Here is a 5,009-nt window from a genome sequence, read left to right on the forward strand (position 1 = left end):
ACCCAAACACCATTTCCAAGTTTGATGTTCCCAGGCCCAAACCTTCTTTTAGTTATTGATCGGAAACCCTTTTTACTAAAAAAGGTCAATTTGACCTTGCCTTTTACCCCTCGACCCCCAAAATCAAAAAAAGGGGGCAATCTATTGTCCCGACCCCAAACACCTAAACCCAAATTTGAAGTTCCCAAAGGGCCCAAGGGTTTTTTAGTTATCACTCGGGAAAAAATTTTGGGCCCACCGGGAAAACCGACAGACAGACCAAAAGCCAAAAAACCAATTTTTACCCCTTTTTCTTTTGAAAATGGGGGCATAAATTTGGGGAAGGGGGAGTTATTTATTTTTTTCGTGCAAATTCCCATTCAAAGAGATCTATCTATCTATAGCTTCCTAAGGGTATTTTTTTATAGTTTCAGAGTTATGGTTCCCGGGGTTTTAAATTTTCAAAGGGGGGGAACAAAAATGCAAAAAAAAAACAAAATGCCCCCTTTCTTTGCCCCCTTGACTCACAAAAAATTAAATAATTTTGGGTTTTCAAAAAATTTTCCATAAATTTGGGGACATTTTGGAAGGTTAATTTATGGAAAAAAAAAAAAATAATGAAAACTCGTATAAAAAAGTTTTCAAAAATGGATTTTAAATTTCCCCCTTTTAAATTTAGATAGTTTTAAGGCCCTTTGACCTAATGAACTAGTGACCCCCCAAATCTCTATAATAGGGGTCCAATATAAAAGGTATTACCAATCAAATATTACAAAAATATGGAGACTTTGTTAAAAATAGTTTTTCAAGATAATAAGGGAAACCAAACTGACAAATTCAAGAACCTTTAAACTTTTTACCTTTGACCAACTCAACCCAAAATTCCACTGGGTTCAACTTCCCCTTTGATAAAAAAATCTTAAAGATAATTAATGCGGAAACCCTACTTTACACTTAAGGCCCCTGTGACCTTAACCTTTGATCTAGTAACCCCAAAAGCAGTACGGATCATCTGTTGGTTATGACCAATCACTAGACTTTGTGATTATTATTTTTCAAGATAATAAGATGAAACCATTCTACCATTCAATTACCCGATGACCTTGACCTTTAACCTAGTGACCCCAAAATCATTAGGGGTCATCTACTAGTTATGACCAATCAATATGTCAAATATCTAGACTTTGTGATAAATAGTAACCAAGGTAATAAGTGGAAATCATATTAACATTCAAGGATTCTGTGACCTTGACCTTTAACCTAAAGACCCCAAAATCAATAGGGGACATCTACTAGTTATGACCAATCACTATGTGAAATATGAAGACTTTGTAATTAATACTTTTCAAGATAATCAGCGAAAACCATGTGGTCTACCGACGGACAGACCGACAGACAGACTGACAGACAGACAGACAGACCGACATTAGCAAAACAATATACCCCCTCTTCTTCCAAAGGGGGGCATAAAAATGAACAAAGGGCAATAACTCCAAAATTAGACTAGAACTATCACTAAATGTGATTAATACCCCCACAAGACTGCTTCGGAAATGAGGATGTTACTAGTAACAGAATACCTTGTAAAAGAATTGAAATATAGAGTTATGGTTGTGGGCAATTAAAGATAGTTGTGGTTCTTATATGTTGCAATTCCTTTCAATGTGGTTGGCCATTGATGAAGTTTAATTGAATTACTCTGTAATAAGTCCAGAAAGACAAAGAAAAGGAACAAAGGGAAATGACTCTATAAATACTGAAGATAGAGTTATAGTTCTTGTGCACTGCACTTCCTCTTATTGTGCTTGACCATTGTATGAAGTTGTTTTGAATTCCAACCAGTACGTTTTAAGTTATGCTCCTGACAAGGAAAAGTATCAAAGGGCAGTAACTCTGTAATTGTCAAAATGGAGTTATGGCTCTTGTGCACTGCACTTCCTTTTAATGTTCTTGACAACTGTATGAAGTTGTATGGAATTCCAAACAGTAGTTTTCAAGTTATGCTCTGGACAAGGAAAAGTAACAAAGGGCAATAACTCTGTAATTAGTCAAGATGGAGTTATGGTTCTTGTGCACTGCTTTTTCTCTCAATGTGCTTGACCATTGTATGAAGTTATATTGAATTCCGACCATTAGTCTTCAAGTTATGGTCCGGACAAAAAAGGAAATGGAAAAGTAACAAAGGGCAATAACTCTGTAATTACTTTAGATAGAGTTATGGTTCTTGTGCACTGCACTTCCCCTTATTGTGTTTGAAAATTGTATGAGGTTGTTTTGAATTCCAACCAGTAGTTTTCAAGTTATGCCCCGGACAAGGAAAAGTAACAAAGGGCAATAACTCTGTAATTAGTCAAGATAAAGTTATGGTTCTTATGCACTGAACTTTCTCTCAAAGTGCTTGACCATTGTATGAAGTTATATTGAATTCCAACCATTAGTCTTCAAGTTATGGTCCGGACAAAAAAAAGCAATGGAAAAGCATTAAAGGGCAATAACTCTGTAATTACTTTAGATAGAGTTATGGTTCTTGTGCACTGCACTTCCCCTTATTGTGTTTGACAATTGTATGAAGTTGTTTTGAATTCCAACCAGTAGTTTTCAAGTTATGCCCCGGACAAGGAAAGTAACAAAGGGCAATAACTCTGTAATTAGTCAAGATAGAGTTATGGTTCTTGTGCACTGCACTTCCTCTCATTGTGCTTGACCATTGTATGTAGTTATATTGAATTCCAACCATTAGTTTTCAAGTTATGCTCCGGACAAGGAAAATGCAACGGACATCTGGGCCGACCGACCGACCGCCCGACCAACCGACCGTCCGACCGACCGACCACCGGGTGACTCCTATATACCCCCCCAAACTTCGTTTTTGGGGGTATAACAAGGCTTTAATTTTACTATTTCATGTTTAAATGTTGAATTCTGCTTAAGCCGGTGCTAGGGGGCGTGGACTGTAGTTTGCACTTTACAGTACCGTCCATGAACAGGCTCAATCAAACCGAGCCTGCAACATTTTCAAATTTTGCCGTGTTGGGCTTTCTTTAGGGATTCTGTATTTATCTATTGTTTTTTTGTTTGTTTAGGTTCTTTAAGCATTGCAGTTCTATCCAATGATATCTATCTACCTACAAAGTTTCATGTTTATATCGCTAATAGTTTTAGAGTTATGTCCCAGACAAAAGTAACAAGAGCTGTCTGTAGGACAGCACGCTCGACTATTCTAAGTGCTTGATAGTAAAAGAGCCTTGATAATGTTAAATTTTTTAAGTTCACAAAAGGGCTAATTTTTTGTTATAAATTCATGTTATAGGCCTTAGAGAGAGTCTAATTATACAGTATTGGCTTGACTATTTGGAAGGTAATGTCACAAGGGTGTTTTATTGAGTATAATAATACTAATTACCTATGAATACATAAATTTGACAGAAAAGGTACAAAGGCTTGTTATTAAGATGTTTTATCAAGTAAATCACTGCTTTATTATTATGAATACATAAAATTGTCCCAAAAAAGCAACAAACCCTTCAGTAGTTATTGAGATAACAGCTTACAAGCAAAACTTGTTGAAAAAAGGAAGAAGTTGAAAAAGGGGGAAAAATCAGCCTAAATGCAAGATAGAATTATGGATCTTTGTCAGTGACCTACAATTATGACCCTAAATGCATATGTGAAGTTTTAAATTAATATCTTTAATAGTTATTGAGATATGTAAAACTTGCATGTAAACATTAACCAAGAGACTAAGTAGAAAAGGGGATATGAATCAGCCTTAATGCAAGACAGAGTTATGGAACTTGGTCAGTGACGAAGGGAGCGTACATACAATTATGACCCTCCAATTATGACCCTAAGTGCATGACTGTGTAAAGTTTCAAGTAAATATCTTTGAAGACCTTTAACCTTTAACCAAAATTTCTAAGTTTCAAAGGGGCAAATAATTCTGCAAATATTGCAGGCAGAGTTATGCAATTTTGCAAACTGATGTACATTGTTATTATAAAAAAGTATTTTAAATTTCAATTGAATATCTCAAGCAATAATTGAGATATTTCACTTTACAAAAAACTTTAACCAAAACTTTTAAGTTACAAAGGGGCATAATTCTGTCAATATTGTAGGCAGAGTTATCCAACTTGTCAATCTGATGTACCTTGTTACTATAAATAAGTATTGTAAGTTTCAATTGAATATCTCAAGCAATAATTGAGATATTTGACTTTACAAAAAACTTTAACCAAAATTTCTAAGTTAAAAAGGGGCATAATTCTGTCAATATTGTAGGCAGAGTTATCCAACTTGTCAATCTGATGTACCTTGTTACTATAAATAAGTATTGTAAGTTTCAATTGAATATCTCTAGCAATAATTGAGATATTTGACTTTACAAAAAACTTTAACCAAAATTTCTAAGTTAAAAAGGGGCATAATTCTGTCAATATTGTAGGCAGAGTTATCCAACTTGTCAATCTGATGTACCTTGTTACTATAAATAAGTATTGTAAGTTTCAATTGAATATCTCAAGCAATAATTGAGATATTTGACTTTACAAAAAACTTTAACCAAAATTTCTAAGTTAAAAAGGGGCATAATTCTGTCAATATTGTAGGCAGAGTTATCCAACTTGTCAATCTGATGTACCTTGTTACTATAAATAAGTATTGTAAGTTTCAATTGAATATCTCTAGCATAATTGAGATATTTGACTTTACAAAAAACTTTAACCAAAATTTCTAAGTTAAAAAGGGGCATAATTCTGTCAATATTGTAGGCAGAGTTATCCAACTTGTCAATCTGATGTACCTTGTTACTATAAATAAGTATTATAAGTTTCAATTGAATATCTCAAGTAATAATTGAGATATTTGACTTTACAAAAAACTTTAACCAACGCAGACGCCGACGCGGACGCTGATGCCGACGCCGACGCCGGGGCGACTACAATAGCTCTCATATTCTTCGAATAGTCAAGCTAAAAAGTAAAAATAAATTCAAAATTAGGCAAGGCAGAGTTATGATTCTTTAGCTCTGC

The sequence above is a fragment of the Ruditapes philippinarum genome, unplaced genomic scaffold (genome assembly GCF_026571515.1).
Source record: "Ruditapes philippinarum isolate M1 unplaced genomic scaffold, ASM2657151v2 ctg2380_1_1_1_1, whole genome shotgun sequence".
NCBI lineage: Eukaryota > Metazoa > Mollusca > Bivalvia > Venerida > Veneridae > Ruditapes > Ruditapes philippinarum.